General features: G+C 51.4%; 1 protein-coding gene across 1 annotated transcript in view; it reads left to right on the top strand.

Annotated features, from left to right (window-relative positions):
* LOC139280617 (tetraspanin-9-like) overlaps window positions 1-14,604 on the top strand; it is a 230,992-nt gene that overhangs the window by 305 nt on the left and 216,083 nt on the right. The window lies entirely within an intron of this gene.

The raw sequence follows: 14,604 nt of genomic DNA, 5'->3' as shown, positions 1-14,604 counted from the left end.
GAGAGTGTGTGAGAGAAGGAGAGTGAGAGAATGAGTGTGTGTGAGAGGAGGAGGAGAGAGAGAGAATGTGTGAGAGAAGGAGAGTGTGTGTGATCGGGAGGGTCAGCGTTGCCATGTTCCCTTCTTGTACTTTACAGTTTTAAGTTACAAATTATTTCCGAGATAATTCAGAGGTGATAATGTTGCAAAATGGAGTATTTCATCAACATTTGAAAACTAAAAGTTGAACTACCGGGTAAACTCCTTGCTACAGTTCCTACAGTGTATAGTTTCGTTTCTTGTCTTTTTAAGAAAAATATTAGTATTGATCTTTGTGTTGAAGGAGAAGGCAGTGTCTCCAATCGCAGGGGTTAATTTGATGGCAGTTTGATGTGAGCGGGATGTGTAACGCTGGGTAATCGTTACTAAATGGCATTGCTGTGCCTCAGTACCTCGTGTGTACACAGGGTTCCTTTCACAAGGACACAGATTGCAATTGTTTCTCTCCCCAGATTCCCAGTGTTTGCTTTTGTATCTATTTAACGCGAACAGTGTATTTATAAACTGCAGAGCCTGTGACAATCAGTGACAAGTTGTGCCTATTTGGTAGTACCCATTGCCCCAACACACATATATTTGTTCCAGCATGTGGGCGTCACTGGCAAGGCTGGCATTTATTGCCCATCCCTAATTGCCCTTGAGAAGATGGTGGTGAGCCACCTTCTTGAACTGCTGCAGTCCGTGTGGCGAAGGTACTCCCACAGCGCTGTTAGCGAGGGAGTTCAGGATTTTGATCCAGCAACAATGAAGAAACGGCGATATATTTCCAAGTCAGGATGGTGTGTGACTTGGAGGGGAACATGGAGGTGGTGGTGTTCCCATGCGCCTGCTGCCCTTGTCCTTCTAGGTGGTAGAGGCCACAGGTTTGGGAGGTGCTGCCGAAGAAGCCTTGGCGAGTTGCTGCAGTGCATCTTGTAGATGGTACACACTGCAGCCACGGTGCGCCGGTGGTGGAGGGAGTGAGTGTTTAAGGTGGTGGATGGGGTGCCAATCAAGTGAGATGCTTTGTCCTGGATGGTGTTGAGCTGCTTGAGTGTTGGAGCTGCACTCATCCAGGCAAGTGGAGAGTATTCCATCACACTCCTGACTTGTGCCTTGTAGATGGTGGAAAGGCTTTGGGGAGTCGGGAGGTGAGACACTCGCCGCAGAATACCCAGCCTCTGACACGCTCTTGTTGCCACAGTATTCATGTGGCTGGTCCAGTTAAGTTTCTGGTCAGTGTTGACTCCAAGGATGTTGATGGTGGGGGATTCGGTGATGGTAATGCTGTTGAATGTCAAGGGGAGGTGGTTAGACTCTCGCTTGTTGGAGATAGTCATTGCCTGGCACTTGTGTGGTGTGAATGTTATTTGCCACTTATCAGCCCAAGCCTGAAAGTCGACCAGGTCTTGCTGCATGTGGGCATGGAGTGCTTCATTATCTGAGGAGTTGCGAATGGCAATGTTCAGTTACCAGTGAACATCTGCACTTCTGACCTTATGATACCCACAAGGTGAATATATTTCAGTCATTATGACGCTCCACAATAAAGGCTGGCTAATAGCCAAGGCCCCAGTTATTGTCCATCCCCAGTTGCCCATGACAAGGTGGTGGTGAGCCGCCGCGTATAGTGAAGGTGCTCCCACAGTGCTGTTGGGTCTGGAGTTCTAGGATATTGACCCAGTGACAATATGTGACTTTGAGATCGGCGTTACCACAATCCTGCTGTCCTTGTGCTTCAGGGAGCGAGTTGGTGCAGTGCAACATGTACCTGGCTCACACTGCAGCCTCAGTGCCCATGTGGAGGGGATATCAAATCCAGAGGCAGGGTCACTGATCAACCTTACGTCCAGTTCTCTGGTGCCAAAGTTCTCGAGTGTTGTTGAGGCTGCACCATCCAGGGGTGTGGCTAGTGATCGTTCACGTTCCTGACTTGAGCTGCTAGATTGGGGAGAGAGGCTTGCAATGTAGCAACATTTGAATTGTGTTGATTGACCAGATCAGCCATGATCTTTTTGAATGGCGGAGCAGGCTCGAGGGGCTAGATGGCCTATTCCTGTTCCTAATTCTTAGGTTCTTATGTATTCTTAGTGATTTACTGGTAGAAATGAATATTTGTTGGCAGCAGTTTGTAGCAAATCTGGGAATGGGGAGCAGAGAGTCTGCCCTCGACATCAAGGCAGCATTTGACTGAGTGTGGCATCAAGGAGCAAAAGTAAAACTGAAGTCAATGGGAATCGGCGAAACACTCCACTGGCTAGAGTCATACTTAGCACAAAGGAAGATGGTTGTGGTTGTTGGAGGTCAATCATCACAGCCCCAGGATCTTGCTGCAGGAGTTCCTTAGGGCAGTGTCTTAGGCCCAAACATCTTCAGCTGCTTCATCAATGATCTTCCCTCTGTCGGAAGGTCAGAAGTGGGGATGTTCGCTGATGATTGCAGTGTTTAGCTCCATTCGCAACTCCTCAGATAATGGAGCAGTCCATCTCCAACAAGCGAGAGTCTAACCAATGCCTCTTGATAGTCAACAGCATTCCCATAGCTGAATCCCACACCATCAACATCCTGGGGGGAGGAGGGGAGGGGGGTTACCATTGATCAGAAACGTAACTGGACCAGCCACATAAATACTATGACCAAAAAAGTCGGTATTCTGCGATGAGTGACTCACCTCCTGACTCCCCAAAGCATTTCCGCCATCTACAAGGCACAAGTCAGGACTGTGATGGAATACTCACCAACAACATTCAAGAAGCTTGACACCATCCAGGACGAAGCATCCCGCTTGATTGGCATCCCATCCACCACCTTAAACATTCATTCCTTCCACCACCGGCGCACCGTGACTCCAGTGTGTACCATCTACAAGATGCACTACAGCAACTCGCCAAGGCTTCTTCGACAGCACCTCCCAAACTCATGACCTCTACCACCTAGAAGGACAAGGGCAGCAGGCGCATGGGAACACCACTACCTCCAAATTCCCCTCCAAGTCTCACACCATCCTGACTTGGAAATTATTGTTGTTCCTTCAAATTCGCTTGTCAAATTCTGGAACTCCCTCCCTAAACAGCACTCTGGGGGCACCTTCACAACACAGACTGTAGCATTTCAAGAAGGCGGCTCACTACCACCTTCTGAAGGGCAATTGGGGATGGGCAATAAATACTGGCATTGCCAGCAATGCCCAAATCCCAATAAAGGATTAAAAAAAAATCTAATTCTTTTCACCTGACTTAGTAAGTGTGGCCTGGTATTAAATTCTGTTTGATTACACTCATGTAAAGCACCTTGGGATGTTTTACTACTTTAAAGGTGATGGGGAGAATCGTCCTTCTCCTCTCTTAACAAGCCCGGATTCAACAGAGAGATACCTTGGATAAGTTTCAACGATCTTTTATTCTTGCACGTGCAGGGGGAGCATCTCACTTCTCAGCCGCCTGAGAGGATCTCCAACGAGCTGTTCAAATTACCTTAATCATACAGGTTTTGGCACATGAGTGTCCTCGTGGATGGACCTTAATAATGACGTGATTAGTTGTACCAACGCATGATCGAATACCCATTTGTTCCCTTCTTCCAGGTGTCATTCGCCTTAGACAGGTTCGACCTCCCAAATCCGGAAACCTCGGGACCGAGGCCGTTCCGGATTTTGGATATTTCTGGATTTTGGAATGTATTTCCGACATCCCGAATCCGGAAATGCCCGGGACGAAGTTCAGGTATTTCCGGATTTCAGAATGTAATTCTGACGTCCTGAATCCGGAAACTCCCGGGCCAAGGTTCGGGTATTTCCAGATTTCGAAGACAAAATCCGATGTCCGAATCCGGAAACCCCTGTTCCAGGTGCATGCGGTTCTGGGGAGGAAGGGTCAGGCAGGCTCTCGCAGCTCAGATCACCATCAGCTGGAAGAGCTCAGCCAGGACCACTAGGTCCGGAATAAGAGGACTAGCCTGCAAGGAATCCTCACAGGCACCATGGAGGACAATGGTGTTGGTGCCGACCCTCGCTTTTAAAAAAAAAAATCTAGCAGTTAAATTCCATCACCAGCCCCATGAATCCCCCCCTCCCCCCTCCAACAAACCTCTGCGTAGCCACAGCATGGACCGACAGAACCCGAGGCCACTGCCAGAGACACTACATCAGCCGAGACCATGCAGATCAGTGGAGGAGGTGGCTTTTACTGCACTCATTTGGAAATGATTTATTGAATATCTTTTTAATGTTCCAATTAATACCTGTTTTTAATTAAATTAATTTTAGGGTCCAGTATTTTCCCCACTGATTTTCTCCCATTTAAGTCACATTAAAAATAAAAGTCCGGATTTCGGAACATGTTCCGGATTTCGGACGACCCTCCCACTGATCAGCACGATGTCCGGATTTCGGAACATGCTGGTTTTTGGAACTCCGGATTTCGGAGGTCGCACCTGTATTGTTATATGGTTATGTTAGTTCCTCTTTGGGTTTTCTTTATTGCTCCCTTGAGCCTGAGGCCAACGAGTGGTCATCTCGTGGCGCTATTGTGTTTTATGCGTACCTGTGGTTTTAAGCAATACCTCTTGTTTAGCCAGCTCAGGGCCTTCACAATAGCCAGACAACATCTTTGATAATCAATCTTGCCCTTACAATCCTCCCCTTTTGACCCTTGGCTGTCTTCCCCCAAAATAGGCCAATGTGCCGTTCCCTCATTATTTCATCCAAAGGGGAAGCGATATTGTCAGCTTAATCCGTCCGTCTGGGTGGCCAAGCCCTTACTTCCGGATGGCTTCTCGTATCTCTTTCTCTTTACACACCATTTACCCGTTTTACAGATGTTTCCTTAGATACTAAAGATTTAGTTTCCTCTAAGGCTTTTATGGGGGCCTGAGCTATGGCTTTCCTCGCCTGTCGTTTACATCTCCAACATAATTCAATCAACAATACCATTAAAACCACACCTTGCACAATCACCAATACATGGGATATTATTCTTATCCAGGGGTGCACCTGCACGTTTAGTCCGAAGTTCCAAAGCCTTGTATACCAGGGTTGGCTTGCCAACATTTCTTTAGTGTCCTTCTGGAGTTTGTAGATCTTCATCAGGATGATGTATTTCTGCCGTTGTTCATGGATGTCCTGCTCCAACTTAGTTTGTTCTTCACTAAGTTTGGGTATATGTCGTCCTTGTGGTTCCTCGAAACCTTTATACCCTGCTTTGATAGTGTCCACCGCTGTCCCATTGACGGACTCTCCTTTCAACTCCGGATATATGTTATAATCCCTGAATATCGACGAATTCTTCTTGGTGCAAAACAGAAGTCGGTGGTCATGGTGGGGCAATGGGTAACTCCCCCCATCGTCATGTTGACCGCCGTGGTGCTCACATACCATCCTCCCTTTCCTTGTGAGGCTGCGGTCGTTTCGGAGTCCAGTGCCAATGGTGTGACACTCAACTCTCATCCGTCTGTTTGGCCATATCCACAGTCGTTGTTCTGGAGGTATGGGTGCTCTCGGCATAAAACAACTTGATTATTCTTATAACAATCTTTAATATAGACACCTTTGGTATTGTTTCCCTTTTAATTACGTACTGGTGCAATTTGTGATACCGCACATGGGTCTGATTCCTTATTTCTCCTCTCTTGCTTACTTGGTACAATGTGTTTCCCTTTGTCACGTCGTATTGTGGTATTGATAACACAAACCCTATTATATTCTGTTGTCCGGTTGCACACTTGTTCTTAGGGACCCAGGCATGGCTATTCCTCCGGACCTCTCAGGCTTGGGTGTCTTTCTTGCCCAATATCCATTCAGCAAATACATCATTGGTTATCCAATCCGGCACCTCCCCATTCTGGAGTTGTTCTAGGTTATGTTCTACCGTATTGAGTATACAAGCCCCATATCCTGCAAAAACTATCTCGGCCTCCATTCTCTTACTCATAGTTTGTCCAGCCTGGTTTACCAAATTTGTCGTTTTTGCATAGTCCCGCAATGTATGGGCAACCTATAGCAGTTCCCGTTCCGCCCCGTCCCCTAGCTGAGCCTGCATTTTCTCGTTATCATCTCCCCTTTCCAGCAGTCCTTTTAAGGTCTGTGTGAGGGTGATGACCTCTTCTATTTTTTGAAGATCTATTAATCATCGCAACACCCGCTGTGTATCCCGCGCACACCATTTCTAATATTCCCCTCTTTCTCCTCCCACCTTTCCCGTTTTTGTTCGGCTTTTTTCCGTTGAACTTCATAGTCTTGAATTCGGGCCCCTCAAGGGCTCTTGGGGGTCAGGTTTTTATATAAGCTTATAGTTTTCTTACCGCAAAACAGTGGGATCGTTATATCCGTTAGGTTTAACAATACCGTAATTACCCTTTGGCGTACACCGAAGTGGATTTTGTCTTTAGTTCTTTTCATTACTAATCCTCCGCTTGCCCCTGTGCCATGTTTGGGCATCCTGGGCGTTGTTGTGGTTGGGGCTATTGTGGTGGTTGGGATCTCTATCTTACACACGAACATTCCCCATAAGGAACCATTACCGCATTGTGATTCCCTGATGCGTATCGGGGTAGTCCCCTCTGCCTCTCTGGTGAGGTTACATCTTACCCACACACACACACACATGTGGATTTCCTTGGTCCAAGCTATTCATGCATGTCCATTTACGGTCCCTGGCTTTGGCATCGTCCTAATGGCCTCCTTCCTATCCTCGGGCATCTGCCTTTTCCCTTGTGTTACTACGTACCCTAGGTACGTGACTTGGCCCTTCCCTATCTGGGCCTTTTTTGGGTTAGCTTTCAGCCCTGCCTGTTGTAGGACCCCAAGCACCGTGGTCAATGCCAGCACGTGCTGCTTCTCCGTGGCGGACGCTATAAGAATGTCGTCCACATATTGCAAGAGGATACTTCATTCCCCTACATCTATTGGTTCCAGGACCCCAGCCAACGTCCGGTGGAATATACTCGGGCTGTTATGGAATCCTTGGGACACTCTAGTCCAAGTTTGCAGACGACACTAAGCTGGGTGGCGGTGTGAGCTGTGAGGAGGACACTACAAGGCTGCAGGGTGACTTGGACAGGGTAGGTGAGTGGGCATATACATGGCAGATACAGTATTATGTGGATAAATGTGAGGTTATCCATTTGGGTGCAAAAACACGAAGGCAGAATATTATCTGAATGGCAGCAGATTAGGAAAGGGGGAGGTGCAATGAGACCTGGGTGCCATGGTTCAGTCATTGAAAGTTGGCATGCAGGTACAGCAGGCGGTGAAGAAGGCAAATGGTATGTTGGCCTTCATAGCTAGGGGATTTGAGTATAGGAGCAGGGAGGTCTTACTGCAGTTGTACAGGGCCTTGGTGAGGCCTCACCTGGAATATTGTGTTCAGTTTTTGTCTCCTAATCTGAGGAAGGATGTTCTTGCTATTGAGGGAGTGCAGCGAAGGTTCACCAGACTGATTCCCGGGATGGCGGGACTGACATATGAGGAGAGACTGGATCAACTGGGCCTTTATTCACTGGAGTTTAGAAGGATGAGAGGGGATCTCATAGAAACTTACAAGATTCTGATGGGACTGGACAGGTTGATGCGGAAAGAATGTTCCCGATGATGGGGAAGTCCAGAACAAGGGGCACAGTCTTGGGATAAGAGGTAGGCCATTTAGGACTGAGATGAGGAGAAACTTCTTCACTCAGAGAGTTGTTAACCTGTGAAATTCCCTACTGCAGAGAGATGTTGATGCCAGTTCATTGGATTTTTCAAGAGGGAGTTAGATATGGCCCTTGCGGCTAAAGGGATCAAGGGGTATGGAGAGAAAGCAGGAAAGCGGTACTGAGGTGAATGATCAACCATGATCTTATTGAATGGTGGTGCAGGCGCAAAGGGCCGAATGGCCTACTCCTCCACCTATTTTCTATGTTTCTATGTATACTGCTTTCCTCTTACAGTGAACTCCTCGTTTAAGGGTATGGCCCAAAATCCATTTGCTCTATCCAATACAGTGAATATTTTATGTTCCGGGCCCAGGCCATTGAAAATCATCGTCGGGCTGGCTACTATTGGGTGCTCCAGGGGTGTAACTTTATTTAAGGCGGTATAGTCTATAGTCAGCCTATATGAGGCATCTGGTTTCTTTACCGGCCATACTGATGAGTTGGTCGTAGCTATTGTTTGTCTCACCACCCCTTGCCTTTCCAATTCTTTCACTATCTCAACGACAGCTGCTTCAGTGGGTATTGCCGGTGGGCTTTATGTTCTGGGCCTGGGATCTTGACTGGCTCGGGCCCTAACAACCCACAGTCCGGGTTTGTGTTGGGCCCATAGGACAGGGTATAATTGACATATACTTCCCCAGGCACCCTTTCTTTCCCACTCTGGATCTATTGGACGGATCCTGGCCACTCACTGCTGCTGATGGCCCGGGTGATTAAATTTACACTGAGTTTGGTGCTTGTCTCCCCAGACTACTCGGTTATGCTGGGGGTCTGTTAGTACCCATATTTCCCTTAATGTTTCTATTCTGAATATGGTGAATTTGGGATTTGGGCAGCACCAAAACTGGGTGGGTAGTATTATCCCCTGTACTTCCAATAGTACAATCTCACTTAAAGTTGCCTTTCTTCTTACCTCCTCCTACTCCTTGTATGCTGATCATTTCCTTGGTAAGGGGTAAGTCTAGATTAGTTATGGATATTGACGCTCCCGTGTCAATCAGCATCTTGCACTGCCGGCCCCCTAACTCGGCGCTAACAAACATTCTTGGGTCCTCTCTTTGTGGTCCCACATCTTCACCAGGGGCCGGTAACCCCTATTGACTGGCTGCCAGCTGTAGTATACTTATGATGTCCTCGTTAGAAAGCGTCTCTTGCTGGGGGGATGTCCGTGGAGTCCGTTGAGCTTCTCTAAGGAGCGCTACCACTTCTCCCCTGGTCAGGGGTGGTTTTCCTCCTGGGACTCCTCTAATCAGTCTGGGCCCCTGTCTTTTCGCCCCGCCCCCCCTTAGCCCAGCGTTGTACGGCCTAGTTTGCATCGCGGGTTTGGGAGGTGCTGCTGAAGAAGCCTTGGCGCGTTGCTGCAGCGCATCTTGTAGATGGTGCACACTGCAGCCACGGTGCGCCGGTGGTGGAGGGAGTGAATGTTTAAGGTGTTGGATGGGGTGCCGATCAAGCGGGAAGCTTTGTCCTGGATGGTGTCGAGCTTCTCAAGTGTTGTTGGGGCTGCACTCATCCAGGCAAGTGGAGAGTATTCCGTCACACTCCGGATTTGTGCCTTGTAGATGGTGGAAAGGCTTTGGGGAGTCAAGAGGTGAGACACTCACTGCAGTGTGCTTGCGATCCATTTTCAAATATTGTACTTTATACTTTGTAAAGTTAAAACTGTAAAATGAATTGAGTGCAGTGATGTAACTGCAAACAATACAACAGTGATTATCGGTGTGTGGAAACACAGGCTGTGCAAATAATTTTCCAGATCACACTACGTGTTTCTCCACTATGTACAATCTGAGCACCTCTGGAATCATCAAAACCACAGCACATACTGAGACCATTCGGCCCATCGCTCCTTTGCTAGTGATGCCTCGCCAGCTGAAGCTCTCATCTGTCCTTTCCCCTTTCTACATTTTGGATTTTAAATCCTTCTCCAAATCCCTTTTAAATGATGTTCCAGTCTCCACCTCAACAGCCCCACGTGGTGAATCATTCCCTGTTCCAATAACCCTCTGTGAAAATATTGCACCTCACTGCCCCCTTTATTCTTCCAGTGATAGTTTTTGTGTTACAATATTAGTTCTAAATTGGTCAGTTGGTGAGATGGTGTGTAAGTGAGTCACGGAGATCAGAAGCCCCCCCAAGTTGGACCCCTGTTTGTTGTTGCCTACTGGTATCAGCCAGGGTAATGGCAGGAACATTAAGCTTGGTATCTGCTCCCTGTGCTGGGGAGGGCAATGATTGGTATCCCTGTGTTGGTGGAGGTAGGGAGGGGGGAGTGTCCCTGTGCGGGGGAGTGTCCCTATGCTGGGGAGGGGGGGAAATGATTGGAGGTGCCCTGTGTTGATTGGGGAGGAGGGGGAATGTCCCTGTGCTGAGAGGTGGGGGGAGGAATGACTCGTATCCTATGTTGGTACGGTGGGAGGGGGGGGTGGGTAGGCGTGGAGGGGGGGTCTGTGTTGTATAATATACACCGTTGACAATTGGAAGGTGAATCTTTTTCATGAAATGAGGACTGCGAGCTGGGACAATATTATTGCAAACAAGTAATGGGAATTCTGTGCGGAACGGCCATCTGATATCTGAGTGCTTCCTGCAATTTGTTCTTCACTGTCTGGGCCGAGGCATGTCTGACCCCGGGGAGAGAAAGCTGCTTTCTGATCTTGGCAGTGTTGCTCTCTCCCAGTCAGGGCAGTGCATGAAATCAGCAGGTCCTGTCTAAAATGTGCCCAGACGTCCGGTTTTATTCACTCATCCACATCTAACTGAGGTTGTTGAGCAATTTCTGGGGACATTCCTGTCTCCACGGTTCGCAAGGTTCGCTGCTGAAATCTGTTGGCATATCATCCTGAGTCAGGGACTGTGTTTAGTGCTTTTGTTAGAGACTTTGTGTTCATCACGGAATGGATGCAAGTTTCTTCATCATCTCTGGGTTACTGTGTACAAGAACAATCAGATAGGATCTGTTCTGACTAAAGGTTCAATTATCTCAAATTCCTGCCAAATGACAGTAAGAGGGAAAACCCTGCCCCAGTTACTGCAAACATTGTTTGTGTAAGGACTGAATAATGGCCCATTACCATAACCACGACGCTAGCACTTAATACCATTACGTGTTGGGAAAAGGGCGCAATGCAAGTGAGAGAGAAAATATAAGCCATTCAGTGTTAGCGTTAAAACACATGCTGAATGGAGGGAGAGGGCAGCTGAAGTGGAGGAGGTGAAGGTTACTGTTACAGCAGCAAGGTGAAGAGGTGCGTGATTGAAGAGCGAGTGATTACGGGAGGTAAGGAGAGCCTAGATTGAGGTGCTGACACAGAATGGGTTCGAGCAACATTGGAGCTGAGAAAATCTGCGGATTACTGACCGTGGCATCAGTGGGAAAGCCCTTCCTGTTTGTGTGTGACGTTATGTAGGTAGTGTTGTGGTGCATATTCGCAAACATACCACAATGTAATGATGCCTCTCCATATCACAAACCATAACTGTTGCCTCTTGCTGTGCCACTTGTAAAACAGGAGTTGGGGAAATAACAAAGGGCCATTGATGGGGAAAGGTGAGGACTACTAGGGATGCGCAAAGATTGCCACACCGGTTTAAAAAAAAAAATACAGGGAAACCTGTAATTTACACACTGGCCTCAGCTGTCCATTTGCAAATGGTCGTTGTCCATACCGTAAAATCGCAGCATCCATAGTGGCAGAGAAATAACTCCATCCCTGTGATCGAGCTGTGCGAGCATTCAATCCCAGAGACATGGGATACTGGGCAAAGAGCTCCCCATTCCACACAACCTGTGCCCCTCCCCCGACACCCCCCCCCCCCGACACCCCATCTCTTCCCCCCCCCCGACACCCCATCTCTTCGCCCCCCCGACACCCCATCTCTTCCCCCCCCCGACACCCCATCTCTTTCTCCCCCCCCGACACCCCATCTCTTTCTCCCCCCCCGACACCCCATCTCTTCCCCCCCCCCCGACACCCCATCTCTTCCCCCCCCCCGACACCCCATCTCTTCCCCCCCCCCCCCGACACCCCATCTCTTCCCCCCCCCCCCCCCGACACCCCATCTCTTCCCCCCCCCCCCGACACCCCATCTCTTCCCCCCCCCGACACCCCATCTCTTCCCCCCCCCCGACACCCCATCTCTTCCCCCCCCCGACACCCCATCTCTTCCCCCCCCCGACACCCCATCTCTTCCCCCCCCCCGACACCCCATCTCTTCCCCCCCCCCCGACACCCCATCTTCCCCCCCCCCCGACACCCCATCTTCCCCCCCCGACACCCCATCTTCCCCCCCCCCCCGACACCCCATCTTCCCCCCCCCCCCGACACCCCATCTTCCCCCCCCCCGACACCCCATCTTCCCCCCCCCCGACACCCCATCTTCCCCCCCCCCCCCGACACCCCATCTTCCCCCCCCCCGACACCCCATCTTCCCCCCCCCCCCCGACACCTCATCTCCCCCCCCCCCCCGACACCTCATCTCCCCCCCCCCCCCGACACCCCATCTTCCCCCCCCCCCGACACCCCATCTTCCCCCCCCCCCCGACACCCCATCTTCCCCCCCCCCGACACCCCATCTTCCCCCCCCCCCGACACCCCATCTCCCCCCCCCCGACACCCCATCTTCCCCCCCCCCCCCCGACACCCCATCTCTCCCCCCCCCCCCCCCGACACCCCATCTCTCCCCCCCCCCGACACCCCATCTCTCCCCCCCCCGACACCCCATCTCTCCCCCCCCCGACACCCCATCTCTCCCCCCCCCCGACACCCCATCTCTCCCCCCCGACACCCCATCTCTTCCCCCCCCCGACACCCCATCTCTTCCCCCCCCGACACCCCATCTCTTCCCCCCCCCGACACCCCATCTCTTCCCCCCCCGACACCCCATCTCTTCCCCCCCCCGACACCCCATCTCTTCCCCCCCCGACACCCCATCTCTTCCCCCCCCGACACCCCATCTCTTCCCCCCCCGACACCCCATCTCTCCCCCCCCCGACACCCCATCTCTCCCCCCCCCGACACCCCATCTCTCCCCCCCCCCGACACCCCATCTCTCCCCCCCCCCGACACCCCATCTCTTCCCCCCCCCGACACCCCATCTCTTCCCCCTCCCCCGACACCCCATCTCTTCCCCCCCCGACACCCCATCTCTTCCCCCCCCGACACCCCATCTCTTCCCCCCCCCCCCGACACCCCATCTCTCCCCCCCCCGACACCCCATCACTTCCCCCCCCCCGACACCCCATCTCTTCCCCCCCGCGACACCCCATCTCTTCCCCCCCCCCCCCCGACACCCCATCTCTCCCCCCCCCGACACCCCATCTCTTCCCCCCCCCGACACCCCATCTCTTCCCCCCCCCCGACACCCCATCTCTTCCCCCCCCCGACACCCCATCTCTTCCCCCCCCCCGACACCCCATCTCTTCCCCCCCCCCCGACACCCCATCTCTTCCCCCCCCCCGACACCCCATCTCTTCCCCCCCCCCCGACACCCCATCTCTTCCCCCCCCCGACACCCCATCTCTTCCCCCCCGACACCCCATCTCTTCCCCCCCGACACCCCATCTCTTCCCCCCCGACACCCCATCTCTTCCCCCCCGACACCCCATCTCTTCCCCCCCGACACCCCATCTCTTCCCCCCCGACACCCCATCTCTTCCCCCCGACACCCCATCTCTTCCCCCCCGACACCCCATCTCTTCCCCCCCGACACCCCATCTCTTCCCCCCCGACACCCCATCTCTTCCCCCCCGACACCCCATCTCTTCCCCCCCGACACCCCATCTCTTCCCCCCCGACACCCCATCTCTTCCCCCCCGACACCCCATCTCTTCCCCCCCGACACCCCATCTCTTCCCCCCCGACACCCCATCTCTTCCCCCCCGGCACCCCATCTCTTCCCCTCCCCCCGACACCCCATCTCTTCCCCTCCCCCCGACACCCCATCTCCCCCCCCCCCGACACCCCATCTTCCCCCCCCGACACCCCATCTCCCCCCCCCGACACCCCATCTTCCCCCCCCGACACCCCATCTTCCCCCCCCGACACCCCATCTTCCCCCCCCCCCGACACCCCATCTCTCCCCCCCCGACACCCCATCTTCCCCCCCCCCGACACCCCTCTCTTCCATCCCCCCCGACACCCCTCTCTTCCCTCTCTTTCCCCCCCCCCCCCCACCCTGCTGTTTGGAGTTAGTTCCATTGTACAGCCAGTTACAATGTTTAGTATCATTGCATAACTAGTTACGTGTAGAACTAGTTCAGTGTTTAGTTACACCATGTAGCTTCTTGCATTGTATAGCTAGTTATATTCTAGCTGGTTAGTGTTTAGTTATATTCTAGCTGGTTAGTGTTTAGTTATATTCTAGCTAGTTAGGGTTTAGTTGGAGTGTACTACCAATTTGCAACATTGGTGCAGCAGGAACATCGTGTTGAAAATTAAAGAACTGTTTATCTGTTGGGTAACATTTTGTGCAGCAACCATGGAATAACATGTCTAAGAGTTGTTATTGAATGTATGTATCATTATTGCGACTTAATTCATTTTTCTTCACTACTAAATTCGAGAGATTCCTGATCGGTTTTACATTTATCATTCTGCTGTTTAGCAAGGCTGGTAACTCGGCACTCCTCCAATCTGCGCAGCACATAGCGACACAATTGGACTGTGTGTGAACAAACAGCGTATTATCTTCAGTAACTCTGTTGAGAAAACCCTTGGTATGGTAATCAGCTCCAGAATACATTGTGAAAAACCAACAGTGAAAACAGTTAGAGGTGTCTGATTTACTTGTTCGGTTGGTAGTTTCAGTATCTTGCTCAGTCTGAAGCTGCTGGCGATGGAATGTCCTAAAGGCTCTTCCCAAATAAGAACATAACAAATAGGAGCAGGAATAAAC

The sequence above is a fragment of the Pristiophorus japonicus genome, chromosome 15, assembly GCF_044704955.1.
Source record: "Pristiophorus japonicus isolate sPriJap1 chromosome 15, sPriJap1.hap1, whole genome shotgun sequence".
NCBI lineage: Eukaryota > Metazoa > Chordata > Chondrichthyes > Pristiophoridae > Pristiophorus > Pristiophorus japonicus.
The sequence above is the reverse complement of the archived record's forward strand: the minus strand, read 5'-3'. Positions and strand labels throughout refer to the sequence as shown.